Genomic DNA, 18,983 nt, shown 5'->3' with positions numbered 1-18,983 from the left:
ATTCGCCAGCGGACACAACGCTACGGTGCCGCATAGCAAAGGGTCGAGGAGGAGACGTTACGGACGCGTAAATCAAGGAGCGCAATATACACCGGCGACGCATCTCTCGACAACGAGCGCATTGTGTTAACCATGTAATATAGAACTGTAGTAGCTCGGCGCTATATAGCGGCGATTTGCCTAATGAAAATTAATAGAAATGGCATGAAGGCCCCGAGAAAGAGAGAGAGAGAGAGAGAGAGAGAGAGAGAACATAACCGGGACCAGATAAACTTCACTCGGTAGCTCGTTCCCTGCTACGGGATTTAACTGCCGCACGTGCTCCCTCTCTTTTTACGAGAGACGATTCGGCTGTGCGCGTTATATGTATCTCTACGTACACGTATATGCGCCGTTTCGTTTTCATGCATATAAATGTCGCGGGAAATTTGGATTTAAAACTTTGCCGCGCGGAATCGTCCGACTCTCATCTTAATTTGCAAGCAGCGGCCAAAGTAAAACGTATACGCCGGTGATAAAGTTTTTATACGTGCGAATGGCTGCGCTTTTTTCGGGGCTTAGAGAGAAGTGTGACAGGCAACCTGTGCTACTACGGAGAAGGCGAGCTTTTTATTCGCAACGAGTGAAATATCAAGGCCCGATGAAACGTCGTGGAACAAAATTGTGCGGATTTAGTTCGCGGAAACGATTGTATATTATAGTTCCGACGAAATTTAATAAACGGAGGAGAGAATTTTTCACTGACAATCTTCATTGTTCGGATTTTTCCTAGAATTCTAATTTGATATTGTTGTACAAAAATACATCTGCATATCCATTCAGAGCGCTGACGAAGCTTGCCAATTAAAGAAAGTAGAGCAAAATAACGGCGAGGAAAGAAAAATCACGCACACTCGACACGCAGCGAATGAGCGTGAATCTCCCCGGAGGCCGCCGCGAGCTATATCGTCGTCGTCGCGCCCGTCGTTTTCCCGAGTGGCGCGAAACGGCTGATCGTAAACAAGGCATCGCACGCGCTCGTTTGCACTGTATATAGGCACAGAGAATCGGATCGCAGGAGAGAGAAAACGCGTGCGGAAAGGAAACACACAATGTCTGCGCGACAAAGAGGGATGCAAATGGTTCGCATCGGGTATGCAAAGGGCGAAATATTTGTTTTCCTTTCTCTCTCTCGTTCTTCCCATCTCTTTCCCGTGAGAGAGCTAGGCGGTAAAAAAGAGACGAGAAGTGGAAAATAAGGTGCTCAAGCGCGCGGATTCTTTATATCGAACTTTTCCCCCTCGTAAACATTACAGCGCGGCTGATGCAGCGAACTATATCGTACGATCGGAAAAAACGTTCGTGCGGCGACTTCTGTGTATTTATTACACGCTATTGTATAAGCGCGTCGAACGATTCGAAAACGCAATGACGCGAAATTACGAATTAACGATTTTGATGCCCGCTCGCGGAGCTATATGTATACGTGTATACTACTGCAGGAAAATGGAACAGCCGAGAGCGCGCATTATCAAGCACCATTAGCGCCGGCCGGTGTGTTCTGCTGCTGCAGCAGGGCTACCGCTTCATGAATTATTAAACAATTTCGATTCCGATATTTCGGCGCTCGTCCGCGAGAATTATTTACCCCCGCGACTTTGTTCACATGAGTACAAGCGAAAGAAGGCGAAGCGAGAGCAGTGTTATGCAGAGGGTTATAGCACGGTATAGTACGTGTATGCGGTGATGCGCGTGCAGTATACATGCACATACGTATATAGAAATACCGGGAGAGAGCTTCTGCAGACGCGTCGCCAGCGGCGGGGATTCCCCGGCTGAATTATGCAGAGAGCAAGAGACGAAGAACGCGGCGTAATTGTTCCATTACACCGCAGCGACGAGAGCGTGTGCGGATGAAAACAGTGCACTGTATAGCAGGCTCTAGAGAAACTAGCCGAGGCTTCGGATGACGCGTCTATAGTTGCGGGAATTCCCGTGCGGATTTCTTTGTGCGCAGCTGTAGAGAGTGTTTACTCGTACGCTGAGACTCGATGTGTATGCTTTGTACGTTTGAATTTTTGAATAATTATCCCGGTAAACGTTTTATTGCTGTAGATTAATTTTAAATCGCAGACCAACGAAATATTATTATTCGGAACGAGAAAGAGACATATCGGCAAGAATCACATGCTTATCCGTCTAACGATCGGCAATTAAAAAGCCACTATGCTCGCACGACGTGTACAGCCCTCTCGGTAAAGCTCGAAAAGTTACATCGGAAATGACGGGCCGCGCCGCGGCATAAACTTATGTTTTACGAGCAGTAACAATTTTATCCTTACGCAAAATCGCCGCTAACATTATTGCCCCGCTCGTTCTCCTTGGTGTGATCGTCGGCGTCGCGGCGGCGACGCCTCCTCTTCATCAGGAAGCCCACGAGAATAAAGACGAGCGCGCGCGCCAGGGCGAATGTGCGATCGAGCGCGGATAACGACGAATCGTAACCGTTTCTCGCTTCGCTCTGCTCTTGGGGGGTATACGTGGGCGAGAGAGTTGCACGGCCTCATAAGAGACACGGGAGAGTTGCGGTGCGCGCGTGCTTGCAAGCTCTCCCCAGGGAGGATTCACCTTTTTTTGTAGGTACGCCATAGCCGAATATTATATTTGCTATTTCAAACAAGTTTTTTCCCTCCTCGAGAAAACCGGTGTATACAGCATAGTTATAGAGGGCAGGCGCGATCACTCGCTCGCCGAGTCGTCACTGTATATTCGTTCTCCTCGAACTCAAAAGGCAAGGAAGAGGAAGGAAGGAAGGAAGAAAAGAAAAGCCGAGCAAGCGATAACGTTGTTAGATATGCAAATTAAAGCGTTCGTAGGCCGCAGCGGCGCAGATGAACTTCCAGCTGAGAGAGAGAGAGAGACAGAGAGAGAGAGAGAGAGAGAGAGAGAGAGAGAGAGAGAGAGAGAGAGAGAGAGAGAGTTTCTTCTTCGTGAGCGCAGTTGGAAGGAGGGCGAAAAAATTAAGTTCCGCAGCCGATGCAACTTGTCGAGTTTCGCGAGAGCCGATGATAAGTCGGAGATTTTTTCTCTGCGCGCAGCACTGGCGCCACCGGAAGAGAAGAAGGACGAGCATTATAGGTATACACACAGACCGCCGAGAGCTTGCGCACAATGCGAGAGGAGTTTAGTTTAGTTGAACGAGAAATAAATGTAATTTTTCTTCCGCGGCGTCGACCGCGCTTTCTTCTCTACTTCGCTGCTGCGATGAAAACGGGATGGAAAAAAATTCCACTTCCCTCGATATCGGAGGGACAAACTCTGCCATCTTTGAATAAGTAATTCCTTCGGGGGGCTGTTTACGCCGGGAGGTTTAAACGCGACTTGTTTACACCGATAAATGATTTTCCAGAGAGAAGCGAGTAGTACGACTCGGCCTTTAGTCAGCCGTAGTCTCAGCGATGGGTTACTCTACTGCCGAATAGCTGGTCCAGTCGACGTTGGCAATTCAAACATTAGCATCGGAGAGAAAACACCCTCGTCCAGAGCCAAACGCTCGAGAACAAAAGCGAAAACAATTTCGGCAAACGAATTGCAGCCGCGTTTGCGCGAGCCGACGATGCACAATGCAGCGTGAATTATTACGAAATGGCGCATTGATCAAAGGAACAAAACCGTCATTAGCAAAGTGCGTGATCGGTAGTTCGCGCGTGAATTATCATTTGAATAACAAACGATCGCTTTCAACGGCGAATTTTCGTGCAAGCTCGCTCGCGTTTAACGGGCTGAAAATTTCAAATTCCCCTATATAAGCGTATAACACAGCCGCAGTTCGCAGGACGAATCATCGAGAATTATCACAGCCACTAGTCGTCACGCCAACAGCGAGCAGAGATACAGCAAGCGGAGATAGACTGCGCACGCATAGATCCAACTCGACGTCGCGTCGTAATGCAACGGGTAATTGAATTCGCAGCTGCCGCCCTCGACGTCGAAACGATTAACGATTCGCAGTTTAGCGGCGGCGGCCGGTCGGGAGATGGAGGCCCGCCGGGTTACCGCAACTGGGCCAAACAACGAGAAACGGAGAGTCGGTTAAGCCGCGCGCGCTGCTGGGGGTGCTCGTGGACCGCCCCCCTTGTAAATTCGACTGCTACTGCCGCTGCTGTACGCAAGTTTGCTAGTGAGAGAGAGAACAGCGGACGAGTTTGTCCTCTGACTCGTCGTCGTCGTCCGTTTTGGCGCTCGGGCTTCCGAGGAAAGTTTGCAAATCTGCTATTATGAAGACGAGCTTGCGGCGCCTAATCTCGGAGGCGAGACTCGGAGGCAGCGGAGCTTTCGAAAAAAGTTGCAAGCTCCGCGATAGAGGGACTTTGCTGCACGGCGGTGTACACGGCGACTTTTTCAGTGGCGGATGTTTCATTTACATCGAGGCGTTCCCTCGATCGAATTCGCGCGCGATTATTGCTCTCGAGGCTGCCTTGCCTGCGGCTCTTCGAAAGCACTGCTATACCATACTGCGGTGAGAAACTTTGGACGCTTACGAATGTTCCAACGGTTATGTGCGGCCCGCAAGCTCTCCCGCAGTTATCTCTGCCCTCGTGCTCCAAACTGACCTTTCCTCGCGATATTTTTCGCTTTCGTTTCCCCTTTTCTCCCCTAAATCACATCAGTGCAAATCAACCGGACTCGAGAATCACGAGGCATTGTTTTACGACCTGATGCGCTTGTACATCAGCGGTCGCTAAATACAGCAAATTAAATGTAAATTTAGTCAGCGAATAACAAGGCTAATTAATTACAACGGTCGGGCGACGCTGATTCACGGCTACGGGAAACGTATACACGTGCAGAGTGAGCGCGGGAGATTTAAACGCCTAAAGCTCGAACCAGAGTGAAAAAAGCCAGTAACCAAGCGAAAGTTATAAACCTTCGCGAGTGTCAGGGCGCAGCGCCGTGGAAATTTTCTCATTTCGAGAGAGAGAGAGAGAGAGAGAGAGAGAGAGAGAGAGAGAGAGAGAGAGAGAGAGAGACAGGGAGGGGGGAGTTAATATCAGCCGAGCGATTTACACGAAACAATATAGAGCTCGGCGGCCTTTTCACTTTGCGGCGAAATTTTCGGAAAGCGAATTGTCGCCGCCGCCGCAGTACGGATATACGAAGAGAGGAGGAAAGAAAGAAAGAAGGGGTGAAAATTTACTACTACGCTCGAGGACTCGGCTGAGATTGGGAGTTAGTAGGCGACAGAGAACTTGTCGTCGTCGTCGTTGGGAAAAAGGAGAGTCGGCGAATGGAATCGCGGCGGATGAGTTTAGTTGGCTCAATCTTTCGACTCCCTCGTTTATTTCGCTACCGAACATTCAAATTCATCCTTCGTAATCGATTCTTTTCTGCAACGATAAAAGCAGCGAGTAAACGAAACTTCTCGACTTTTTTTTCTTTCTCTCGTACACCAAGAGCCGTCGTCTTCGGGACAGTATAAATAGAGGTCTACACGCGACGCAAAATGCTCTCCGCCAATGAAAATTCAGTCGTTTCGCGGGGCCGTTTAATACTGTACACTGTGTGTACCTATAGTACCCCGCGAGTCTGCAGCGTCATCAAAATTCCGGGAACTACTGGCGCGCTAATTCGCCAAGTCAAAGTTGCGCAGTCATGCAGCGCCGCTGTATACCCTGTGTATGTGTGTGACTAGCGGTTGTTATTGTAATACAAGACGGAGCGAAGGAGAGCTAGGACGGTACTTTTATGGCGATGAGGAATGACGCTTGACTTTCGTTTTTGTTTTGTTAAATTTAAAATTCCAGGACGGTTAATTTAATTACGTATAGGCTGCGTGTTTTATGTCGAATGAGAGCTCGTATACACGCGGAGAACACTCAGCTTGATGAAAAAGCTGTATAGTGTGCGCGGGTGGTACGATCCAGTCTTGACTGAAGACAGATTGAAAGCACATGATTGTTGAACTCTGAGAATTTCTTCGCGCAAATAGCTGTCTCCAAACGTCGAATACACTTCCCTACACCACAGTGTCTTACCAATTTCCGCGTACAACCCAAGCATATCGATCTAAAATATGAACACACGAGCTGGCAAGAAACACAGCCTTACGCCTATCACACGCGCGAAATGATACAGCAATTTCCACTCGTAAACGGGGGGTATACGCCCGTACAGTAAAGTGAATTTTCCCTCGGCGACTGCAACGCGTATAATTTGCAGCCGCGATTCCACACGCGTGTCTGCGTATACCTATGTAATTAAGCCACTCTCTCGCAGGTGGAATTCGCAGAAGGCTGGAAACGACTAAGTGAATTCATACGCGCTCGCGCGAGCGGGAGCTATATCGCGACGAAAATCGCTGCGTAGAGGAGGGTGTAACGACCCGACGCACGCACTTCCCTTATTCTTTTGTCGGGAGCGACGTCTCCGTATACGCGCGCAGAAATGGTAGCCTGACACGCGATGTTTGACCCCCTGTGTCGCGCGCGTACTTCGCGGCTTTTCAGCCTCGGCGCAGATGAGCCGTCGATTTTCATCGCGAGAGCGATTCGCCGAAGAGAGCGAGTCTAGTGAGGGAATTATATAGGGTTATATAGCTGGATTCGCAGAAGAGAAGAGTGTACGGATAGAGCTGGAGAGCAGCTTTGAGAAGAATTTTGTCCTATAAATATTCCGTTGCCAGAAAGAGAGATTCAGTGACCGCGGAAAAGTTGTTCTCGCGCGGGCTGTATACTATCTCTGCCGCGAGGGTTAATTCATTAATACGAAACTTGCGCGTTAGCTTTTTTAATCCGCCCTTCGAGGAGCCTCAACTTTCTTATTAAAAAAACTGCATAAAACATACGCTGCACCATCCGGAGCTTTCGACTCGCCCCATCTCTTCGGCAGCTCGCAGGCAGTGTATAATTAGCGAAAAAGCGCGCGTTAACTACGAGCAACGCGCGTAATCCCTATCGCGGATGTATCCCCGAGAAAGATAAGTGCGCCACTCGATAAACACACACACACACGCACACAGAGGCAACGAAGACGGCGCGAAGGCGAGGTTGAGTCGTCGGAATGGATACGCGAAAGCAAAAAGAAAAACGGAGATAGATAACACAGTGAGAGAGAGCGAATCGAAGCCGAAAACTCGCGCTCGAGTCCTTGGCCCAGATGCCATTACCGATATTTCGAAAGTCGGAAAGAGCCTGGCGTAACGAAGATTTACGCGTGTGTATACGGGTATATCGCGTCGCGCGTATATAGGGGGGATTTGCTCTCTTTCTCGTGAAAATCCCGGAATTAGTCGCCGAGAGCGAACGGAAGAAAAAGCTCGCGCGAGCGCGGGGGAAATTGCATTCGTTCGATTTCGACTCCCTGGCGCGGATCTCCACTGTATAGTAGATACCCAAAGTTATAGAGTCTCCGGTGTAATTTTATACCAAGCGAGGCAGCTTACCTGCAGAAGCGCGCGTATCCGCCGGCTCTATCGAGATACGATTGTCGAATCGATCAAATTAATAGAGCGATTTATCGTCGGTGCTAAGACTATAGAGTTGATACCCGACAATTTGCTCGACGCTATTATACAGCCGCGCGCGTAACCTAATTAGCGAGAGCGCGAAACATCGCGTCGTGGAACACAACACACTGCGCGCTAGTCTAAAAGTGGCTCGTAACACTGGCTTGAATATCCAGCCCCTCTCGCGCGCGCGTCTTATCGGAGAGAATTAGCCAGCAGCTCCGACGAGAATAAGCGAAAAGCGAGTCCCAAAACGAGCGATGCCTATCTTACACATTCACGGCGTTTATTTCGAGCGCCGCTCGCTCGTGCGAGAGAGGGCAAAGTAATACAGGTGTATAATAATGTCTGGCTGCATGCGTGTGTGTGTGTGTGTAAGCGCGGGATTTTCGGGCTTTATCTCGAGGGACACGCGCGCGCAAAGGCCGCCTAAATATTCGATGAAATTACGATTACGGCCGGCTAATTGTTATGCCCTTATCCCCCTTTTCTCGCGCGCGCGTGTGTGTTCTATTCGCGGTGTGGGACCGTTAATTTTTTATATCCCGGTGTATAATACACACACACGCGCTTATAGCTAATTCCGCTTCCATACGATCCAACGGCGCTTTTCGTTTGCATTTTCAAGTGCGGGAGAGAGAGAGAGAGAGAGAGAGAGAGAGAGAGAGAGAGAGAGAGAGAGAGAGAGAGCGAGCGAGATAGTGATACGAATTATTTATGCTCCGAGCAGTTGAAAACACGCAGTTGAAACCTCCATGATTTTTTCATTGGCTCGGTACGCTGATAACTGCGCATGAATTTTGCATAATTAGCACGGAGATTTGCTAGTTATTAATATCGTTCTTATTACTTTACGTGAATTATAAGGCGTCTTATTAATAATACGACTGCGCTCGTCATATTAATAATTCGAAGGATCGACTTTTTTCGTTCATTATTTACTTTTCCGCTCTGAGAGGAGAGCCTATATAACACACGTCACCCTTGACTCGTCCGCGCGGCGACAAGAGCGCGGGGAGAGAAAATCGGCTTCTTAAGCGTAGGTTGTTTTTCCAAGTTTCGAGCGAGGGTCGGCGGCGAATCTCTCAGCGCACCGCGGGAGATAAAAAACTTTTACAATTTTCGAGCTGACGCGCGGCTCGAGTATATATAACAAAGTCTGTACTGAGGGGGAGCGTAACTTTTTCCTGCCGATGCGCGCGTGCATTTTTCAATTCGCAATTAGCATACATTACACGGACACAGACTGAGTCGCTTTGATTTTCTTTCTTCTCTCTTCTCCTCCTCCTCGTCTGTCGAAGTAGACGCGATGTACCCGAGAGAGAGAGAGAGAGAGAGAGAGAGAGAGAGAGAGAGAGAGAGGAAAAAATCATGCCAATATATTATGCAACGAGAGCGAAAAAAAAACATCAAAGGGTATAATGCGCGAGCTGCAACACTTAGACTCCGAGCCTAGTCGTGTGTAGGGGGCGTAAAAAGGGAAAGAAGAAGAAGACACAAGGAGAAATAAAATATTCCGCCTCTGTGCAGCTTGACTTTGCATAATTCAAGCCCGCGGAGGCTCTCACACGCTCCAGACATCTTTTATACCCAGGGCTATACAGTCTGCGGCGGCGGCAGCCCTCGTGTATATACGTACGGAGACGCACATAGAAAAAGGGAGTACAGAGGGGGGTACAGAAGATCCACTTCGATGATCCGCGGAATAAATCGCGAGCGCGACATCACCGAGAGCTGCAACGGTGCACGAGGGACGCATCACTGCGTACATCGGCGACTAGGTCGCCCTCGGGGTTGTTATGCCGTGCGTACGCGTGTATCGCATTTCAACCGAATACATGCTCGGTTGTCAATATTTTAAACCCGCAGGCAGCCGGATTGATTACACTACTTCGTTAAAAGCTCCCCCCGCCGACATATAGCGGTTATTATCACGGACGCACAACGCGCGCTCTCGGCTGTAACAGTCCATTAGCTTAATCGAAGCGAGAGCAGGACCAAAAAAAATCACTCGCAAAGCGTAGATATATATATATATATATATATATATATATATATATATATATATATATATATATATATATATATATATATATATATATATATATATATATATATATATAGAGAGAGAGAGAGCTGCGAATCTCTCGAAAATAGAACGTCCGTAAAAAGCTGGGGAGAGAAAAATCCATCCCGACGGCTGCGCGCAGCTAACCGAAAACACGAGGAGAATTAAAGTCGCGCGCGGCGGCATACAGTAGCCGATAATCGTCGCTTTCCCGCTCGCCGGAGCGCGATTCCTTTCCACGCGCGCGTTTTCTATCTATCTATATCCCCCGTCGTCGTCGGCGGCGGGCGCCGCTCTTTATCTCTCCCGCTGCGGAATTCCGGGGCTGCTTTCAGCGATTCCTCACAGCTCTCGCGCCCCTTTTTTTCCTTTTCTTTCTGTGCACCTTTTTTTTACTTTTTCGTTACCCTGCTGCTGCAGACGATCCCCTATCTCTCTCTCTCTTTCTCTCTCTCTCTCTCTCTCTCTCTCTCTCTCTCTCTCTCTCTCAGCTCCGACTTTTCGCCGTCTTTATCGCCGCCGCGCCCTTTGTACGTATGTAGATGTATATGTAGGTAGATATGTGTCGCTGCTTTTTTCACCTTTTTCCGCGAGCCAATTTATCCCCTCTCTTTTTTCGCCGATTCGACTCTCGAGCCATGCAAAAAAGCCGACGAGCGCTATCTCTTCCCGGAATCAAATTTATATTTACTCTCGGTGAAACTTGTGTGCGCGCGCGAGAGAGAGCGTGTGAGAGAAGGAGAAAGCGGCTAAACAAAGCACACACGTGGAGGGACAAATGTTACTCGTATTTTCGCCTAATCTCGAACCCCAGCCGTCCCAGAGCAATGGCCGCTTCCGTCTTGTCAATTTCTCTCCTGGTCGTCGTCGACGTTGTTGTTGTTGTTCGGCCTCGGCTATATGGTTTTTATTCGGCCCAGAGCTGCAGCGAACGACGCGACAGAGTTACGGTATTGCGCGCGTGCTCGTTAAGTAATTGGTGTCGGCCGGCATTGTTCTGCTTGCGAAGAATTATACGATGGGAATGTGGGTTGCGCGCTGCTCTATATACGCTGTGCTGACATGTATAAATGCGGAGCTTTTTAAGCTCGATTATTTTTTTTTTCGTTCGCGTTGGTGAAATTAAATGCCGATCAAGTTTCAGTGGCTGGAAGCGATGATTAATTGGAGTCTTTTATTTGCAGTTAAATGTGTATATGCGGCATAGAACTTTGATTTGATTGCTTTTTTTCCCAGAATTGTTTTAATACGCTTTAATTGGCAGCGTTCGATACAATGCTTCGTGCCGTCGAGGTATATTTGATTGATTCGTTCGGTTCGTTGTATATAACGAGGAGGATAAAATAACAATCGGACTCTTTGAAGTTTACGGAACGCCATCAGACCTGAGAAATCGTATACGGTATGGGCAACTTGGATTCCTGTCGAAGATCAAAGCTCCGCTTCGTGACAAGGGTGGCGAAAGTCTATCCCCTCGCGTATTTCTATCCTGTTTTGTAACTTGTGAGACTCGTCCCTGATTTTTCCGTAAACTCGCGCGGACGTCGATTACACTCTAAATTCGACGAGATGAAGTTACAGCCTCGATATTGATTATTCACCCCGAGGGTAAAAAAGTCCGTCGGCTTTTTGTATAATATTTTCCAACAGTATTATGCAATCGCAAACGACACAATTCATTCCCGCCAAGCGCGAAAAGCTCCTCGCGACAACGAGGAAAAGGAGACTAGCCCCGTCTCGGTGTATATGAAAAGCCTCATTTCTATCCGTCAGTCTAAAATATAATTTAAAATAATACAGCCAGTACACAGCTCAGCACGCACACACACATTCCGTCTCCGTAAGTTAGTCGCCCAATAGTATATCAAGTCGCGCACGCAGCGATTCCGAAAAAATTTACATATCATATTTCTTCCCCGCGAGAGAGCGCAAAGCCCTAATGAAATGCAACTACGCGCGGGGAGAGATATGAAACAAGACGTAAAAGGGGCTGGAAGCCAGAGGGGGAAAGCATAAAACAAAGGGAGAGAGGACGACTGGAAAAAAGTGCTGAAAAATGGATCGAAGAATATGCAAATGCCCGCTCGCGGGCAAGCGGAGACGCTTTTATCGGGGCGATACAGCCGCGCGGAAAATAAAACGCGAGAATCTTTGTTTTTACAACTCGCTCTCTCGCGACGACAAACGACTCTCTCCGTCAATCGTCGCGGGATTTATTAAATTCGCGACCGAACCAAGAACGCGCTCTGCTGCGCAGATAATACAATAATTCGAGCGGAAGTCGGTTCTTATTGTACTCTCAGGCGTGAACGGCCAGATACGGGGACTTAATTTTACGGATGACGAGTGTCAGACCTGGCGTTTTTAAAGCTCGCCGTGTACGTGAGAGAGAGAGAGAGAGAGAGAGAGAGAGAGAGAGAGAGAGAGAGAGAGAGAGAGAGAGAGAGACGGTATAAACGATATTAATGCTGGCTTCGCGGAATTTTTTAAAAAGCTCAAACGATCCACCGCGAGCTTTCGCTATTTTTACGGATTAAAAGTGTCCCTCGCTGCGTACAGGTATAGAAGCTCGCTAAAGCTTGCGGCTAATTCGAGAATCGGCGACCCGCTCGACCCCCGAGGGAATCCGTATATCTACTCCTTACAACCGCATAGGATTTATAGTATACGCCTGAGTGTTTGCGTACGCTATACCCTTGCTTGTGGATTTTTCGAGCAGTAAACGCGGAAAGGCGCATCTCGGGGGCCAGTTGAGACTTTCGACGGCACACGTGTCGTCGCCCGGTTGGCTTCTTTTATTTCGGGCTGATCTATTATTGTGCGTTTGGATCTATTATTGTGCGTTTTTTTGGAAAAAGGAGCGTCGCGGTTTGTTGGCACACAATGTGTGTACAGAGTCTGCGCTATTTTTTCGTCGGAATCGGTTAGGAGATCGACACGTGCGGCTGCTGTCTCTCGAGATTGAATATAGATGGAGCTGAATATGGCAGTCTCTGCATAGGTGCTCAGCTCAGCACGTCGAGTTGAAAATAACCTATATCGATTATCTTAATCTTGCAAGCCCGCGTCAAAATGTCTCGAGAGGCTCACTTAACGTTTAATTACGTATAGATCGAAGCGTTCATACACCAAAAGCGTCGCTACTTCGGAATCCTCTTCGAACTAATTTACCAATTCTGTCCAATTGCAGCTTTCAAAAGATCTCACCAAAGCCTACATCTCAATTCATAATTGCCGCTTTCGCGTACATTCACGCGACGAGCGTGAGCAGTCAGTCCCTCTTTAAAATCAAAAGAATATAAACACGTGCAAATCTATACTACACACACTTGGAGCACCGAGCGCTCCTAATTAATCAAAGGCGAAACGCGCGCAGTGCGACGACGACCACGCATACCTCTAGCCACACTATATATGTATACACACATAGAGTGGATTCAATCGTAGAAGCAGTAGCCCGGCGTCATCCTAATTGAATCCCGTAGCGAGAGGAGGCTACATACAGCGGCGCGCCGTGTGACGCGAGGGACGCATTACCGCGATTGCCGGAAGTGTCTCGGATTGAGAGCCCTGCTGAACTGTCTTTGGAGCCAGATGCGCGAACCGAACTTGCCGGGAGCGATGAAACGCGCTATAACGATCCGCGGCGTTGATTGCTCGTTTCGCGTAAAGTAAGGCTATTGAAATTCGATGGAACGTGTATAATACAAGCGAAGATTCGTTGTGAACTTTGTACTCGAGGCTGGTAACATTTGAAAATAGCGGCTATTATTTATGCAGAACGCGTAGTCGCTTGAGTATTTTCAACGTTAATACACACACCTCGCGGAGAGTCAAGGATCATGAATAATTGCACGCATGTCGCATGAACGTAAAACGGATCGAACTAGAACTTTGATCAACCAAGAAAAGCGTATCAAAACCGTCATTTTTTGCCCCTCCACACCGCCGATCCAACAAACAGCCCGTAGCACCTGCATATCGCGCTCGAAAAACCCAAGACGGATGAGCAGACAATATACAGGTACACAGCATCGCTCTCAGTTCGTCCAAAAGCCTCTTTCTCTCCCTCATATAGCCGTGCAACGCTGGCGTCGCCGCCGGTGCTATTTCTTGGTTTCGCGCGAGCGACGCTGCAGGCCGCCGACGGCGCACTAAATTCACCGGGCTCAAGGGGGATGAAGTGAGAGCGCTGCAACGAGATAAGACCTCCGCCGGCGTCTCTCTAAAGGATTAGGCGGAGCTTTAACGATTGCATTCTTTTCGGGCTCTCCGTAACGCGCTTGATTGTTGTGCTTTTTGGCGGCAAATTCGAATCTGCGAAACGACAGGTGTCGAGTTGGAGAGAAGCGCGTTTGATATGAGGCAGCTGCAGCTGAGCGCAGGTTAAACAGGAAGACCGATATTATGCATAGGAGTTTATTCAGTGTGCGAGTGTGTTTACCTTGGGTACATAGACGCGCAGGTTGCAGCTATTCGCTCTCTGTGTGGATTATTATTAGTTTTGCGCTCTTGTGTGTGAAATGCCGCGAGAGTATGAACTTCATGAAGAATATACTCATAGATGCGTATAACGAAAAGAAAAAAGAGTTCCTAATTAATGCAGGAAGAGAGCCTTAATTGAAAGCTTCGTAGAAAAGAGCAGCATAGCAGCGAGAAAAAGTTGGCAGCAGCATAGTGGAGTATATACAGCGGAAAGAAGAATCAGTTTCGCGGCGATAAGATCGGGCGGCCGCCGCAAACGGCTGCGAATCAAAGTTCCAGCTCCCGAGAAGAAGTAGTAACTCGGAAGCTTCCGGGGCTAAAAAAAAACGCGGCGGCGAAAGTTGGCCCGGAAAGGTCGTACTGTCTCGAAAGACTTCCCTCTCTCTCTCAGTATAAGAGAGCGAGAGAGAGAGAGAGGATCTGATATCTGATTACGATACATGCAGTCGTATGCCCCCCCCCCCCGTCGCGCAGATATATATCTCTCTATCGCCGGAAAAGAAGAAACGAAATCGCGTGTAAGGGGGAAAGTTAGGGCGGAAAGAAAGTCCGAAGGAGAACGAGAGCTGCTTCGCATCGCAGACGCAAGAAAGCCCGGCGAAATTAACTCGGTTGCTCCATGTATAATTGAGCTGCTATACTCGATGGGGAACGTGTGTGCGTGTATATATGGCTCAGTCATTCGATGGTCTTAATTACTTCGGGCGAACGAGAGAAAAAGAAGCTCTCGTGTTCCGCGCGCGGCACAAAAGGAAGTCTCTCTCTCTCTCTCTCTTATTTTTCAATGTGTATGTATATACCTATAGCTGTATACGTAGCTCTCGGCGTACTTTCTTTTCGCTCTCTGCTTCGGGATTCACTTTGCGCGAGAGAAAGGTGCGCAAAATCTGATTCGCCCATTTAGCCGGAAAGCCTGAGAGCAGCAACTTCTACTCCTACTACTACTACTACTACTACTTCTTCTTCTCTCTGGACAAAGTTTGTACATACGTGAGAGTCGTCGCGCATGAAATCTGGTGGAGTAGCTTTTTCGCTTAATTAAAAGGCTAATTGGGAATGTTTAATTACCTGATGCTGCTCTCTCGTCCCTAGCTCTTTCCCTTTTTTGAAAAAAAAAACTGGGACGAGAGGCACGCGAGCCTGGTGCGTCTATTATAGGGGGAAGTTTGTCTTACCTGAAACAAAAAGACAGTGTAATCATTAGTCATGACGTTGATTGAGGTCGTATACCTATATTCGTTTATTCAAGCTCGAAAATATAGAAAAAGGTCTCATCCGCATCCCCGCGCCGCGCTATCTTTATAAAAAAGGGATATTCGCGAGTATATCGAGTATCGAAGATCGTCGTAAAATATTTGCGGCCTCGTAACGCGCAGCCCCTGCATATACCGTGGGCCGAGCCCCGAGAGGTGCGAGAACAAAGATAATGGAAGTACGTAAAGGAGCGGCGAAGTTCGCTCTGTCTCTGCGATTCGCCTGCAGGTTGATCGCCGATATAAAAATTGATGCGCGACCGAGAGCTGATACGAGCAGAGATATCTCACGTATATCGGGGACGACTTGCAGTTTATACGGGCGCCGCTGAAAAATAGAGACGAAACTCTCCTCGTCGCCTGATCTCTTATACTGGTGCACTTATTTACGCATGCGGCGATGTTTAATTTCTCAAGCTTTTTATGATAAACTTCATTTCGGTTATAAACCGCAATATATAACATATTTAAAAAACAGCTCCGCCGGTTTCGACTGAAGCAGCGGCGATAAAAATCCAGAGCCGTCAAAGAGGAAGCGAAAGCGGAAGAAGTAGAAGAACCGAAAGTCCTATGCACAGGATTGCGCACAGAGGCAGCTGCAGCAGCGATTCCCGCGCCGGTACCTGTCGTCGCGCTATCGCGCAGCCGCCTTTTTAATATACACACAAAGCGGCGAGGGCGCGCACGGCACAAAGGCACATCGGCGATATTATGTCGCGAGCGAGCGCGAGGCCTTCGCTCAATCTCTCTCGGAACTGCATTATTATGCGCCTGCCTCCTGCTACACGAGGACGTCGTTTTGACGGTCCTCTATACTTCCTCCTCATCTCCTTTCGGCTATTCTATATTGGAAAAGTTTGATGAATCGAGCTGTGTATGCTTGTGTTATGCAACGCGCGTTATTCTTTTTTTTTTCTTCTATATGTATGCAGAATCAGGGTAGATAAATATTTTCGGTTCTCAATTCTCAAGTTCAAAGTAAAATATTTTTCCCGTAATCTCTATTTACGGGACGAAAGTGATTTGTTTTTAAATTCAATTTATTATACAAAAAACGCATTAGTCCTATTTTCAGAGACAAAACGTGCGGTTTCGGTCGAAAATGTTTGCTCTTTGATCTAATGAAATTCCAATAACAGAACTCAATAGTGTTCGACGGATAGATCGAGCAGTTATCGAAGCAGTTTTAGCATGGGCGGCTCAACCAGAGGCTGTTTTGGCACAAAGGGCGCGCACACAGCTGTATATAAGCCTTCTTCGCGCAGAATTCTGATGAGGGCAAGTACAGCAACGCGCCACCTACATATCGTCGCAGGAACTACAAGAGCCGAGAGGGGCCAGTCCAAAACTGTTCATAGTCTTCCGGGGGCTACTTTGACTCGGCGCTACTGAATATTGTTTCAGCTTCTCTCTTCGAAATTTGAGCTGTCTAAAAAGTGTATCTCTATATACCATAGTCAAGGGGGTTCCGACACTGGCGCCACGCGAGGCACTTCAGGGACAGCGAGGATAATAATATCCAGTATCGTAAACACTATGTGCGTTACACGCTTATTCAAATTACTCGAGAGACTCCCCGACGAGCGCTATGTTTTCGGCGTGAAAAAAATCCCGTCCATTGTATACCTATATATGTATATCGTCTCTAAATAGAATATTCACTCGAGCCGACAAATCACTCGATAAAAAGAAACTCCCCTATTCATCGTCACCCATTAAAGCTCGACTGCTCCCGCAAGACTGTATACTCCTCTCTTGATGCAGTAAAAAACCACTGGCAGGAAAAAAGGGGGAAGCGAGACGGTGGTGTAGCGCAGCCGTCTCTCCGTAAATAGAAAAGCCGAGAGAGGGTATAGCGTGAAAAGAGCCTTAGGAAAAACACACTCGAATAATCTCGGGCGCCGAAAGTGTTTTCTTTTTTGCCTCCTTCTCCCTCGTGGGTCCTCCTGCATATACATAGGTATATAGGTAGGTGCACGCGACGCTCCGATGCGCCTGTCACGGCTAGCTGAAGCCGAGAGAGTATTAGGTGGTAGCAGCCGGCGCTGCTGCATCGACACTTCGACAGACGAGCGGATGTGCGTTTTACTCCGGAAAATCGTATCGTGATTGGGATTTTCTTTTACATTATAGTATATATACTCGGAATATGAAATCAATGAATTTCAGCGCCGAGTCAAGCGGCGAAAGCCAAACTCGCGGAATCTCATCAAACTGACATGTACGCATCACAGGAGCTAACAACAGCTCCCGCTGGTCTATCTATGAGCGCGCGTAAAAGGCCATTCGCATAATGCAGCGACAAAGGCCGGCAGCACCTCTATGTATAAGCACGTGGATAATTAACTGACGCTACAACGGCTGCTCGGCGAGGGAGAGCGGCTTATACGCACGTGGAGAGCAAGAGAGAATATGACGGGTAATGAGATGACGCGAAATTCTGCCTCTCTGTACACACACACACACACACACACAGAGACACACAAAAGCTCACGCTGCACAGAGGACGAACTTTCGAGCAATCAGGCTGAATAATGCGCGCGGGATCGGATCGACAGCCAGAGAGAACAATCAAAATTTAAACGACCGCGCGCGCGCTCGCTCCCGAGGGCTAATTGCAATGAATTACGCGCTGCGAATTAATCGGCCCGCGATGATTAATTAAAGCGCAGCTCTCTGTGTGTATAGGCTTCCAAGGACTCTTTTTAAAATACACGATGCGCGTATCGTCGCCGACACTTTTAATTACTCGCTGTGTATATACTCGTAATGTGTATACGAGCTCGCGATCACAAATACACACACACACGTACGGGAGAGCAGAGCCTAGGATTAATCAAAGTCGCGCATCAATCTCCCTGGGCAAAGAAAGCCCGACGGGCGCGCGCGCAGATCTCGATTCCGTCGATTCGTCCCCGGCTTCGATCGCGATGCAGCCAGCAGCCTAATGACACACTCACGTCCCTCTCTCTCCTTCTCTGCCGCGAAAATTGCCCCGCAGTACTTCTCGCTCGATCTCCATATACTGCGCAGCCGCCGTCTCTCTCTCTCTCTCTCTCTCTCTCTCTCTCTCTCTCTCTCTCTCTCTCTCGACAATATACACGCCGGAGCTTGAAATTGCTTCGGCTCCCGGCTAATGAGTCGCAATTATAGAGAGAGGGAGAGGGAGGCAGAGTTACATAGCGTTCTCTCTTTCTCTCCGTCTGTGCGTGCGGTAGGTAAGATGCTTAATACGCGATACCTTCTTTCTGCATCGCTTCTCCTTCTCTCTCTGCGCGCGGGGTCTGTGTGTGGCGATATTAATGGGCTGAGGTAATCAATGCAAACCTTGAGTCTCCCCGCGCGCGCATCCCTTCTCGTTTTCTTTTTTCGAGCGAAAGTTGAAGCTACGCTGCATAGCGCATTCGCCAAATGCCATCCGAGCTCCTCGATCGGCCGATCCCGTATACAGGGGAAAAAGCAGCGATTGCAATTATTTTAAAGAGCCTGTATGCGGAGATAGGTGAGCAGGTAAACGCATCGCGTGTGAGTAGTCGGCTGGAAAGTTCGGAGGAGCTTCTCTCGATTAAAGAGACTATGCTACCTGTGCTGTGGTACAGTACCGTTCTCTAATGAAAACGCGAGCGCGCTGGTGCTTTAATTGAAATATCCCGGAATCGCAGTGCCATTTTCGCTCTTCTTTGCGCTATTCCGA

General features: G+C 48.4%; 1 protein-coding gene across 2 annotated transcripts in view; it reads right to left on the bottom strand.

Moving 5' to 3' along the window:
* The window catches only part of LOC100124002 (stem cell tumor), a 236,591-nt gene that overhangs the window by 21,596 nt on the left and 196,012 nt on the right, over window positions 1-18,983 (bottom strand). The gene's annotated exons all lie outside the window — the stretch shown is intronic.

The sequence above is a fragment of the Nasonia vitripennis genome, chromosome 5 (genome assembly GCF_009193385.2).
Source record: "Nasonia vitripennis strain AsymCx chromosome 5, Nvit_psr_1.1, whole genome shotgun sequence".
Taxonomy (NCBI): Eukaryota; Metazoa; Arthropoda; class Insecta; order Hymenoptera; family Pteromalidae; genus Nasonia; species Nasonia vitripennis.
The sequence above is the reverse complement of the archived record's forward strand: the minus strand, read 5'-3'. Positions and strand labels throughout refer to the sequence as shown.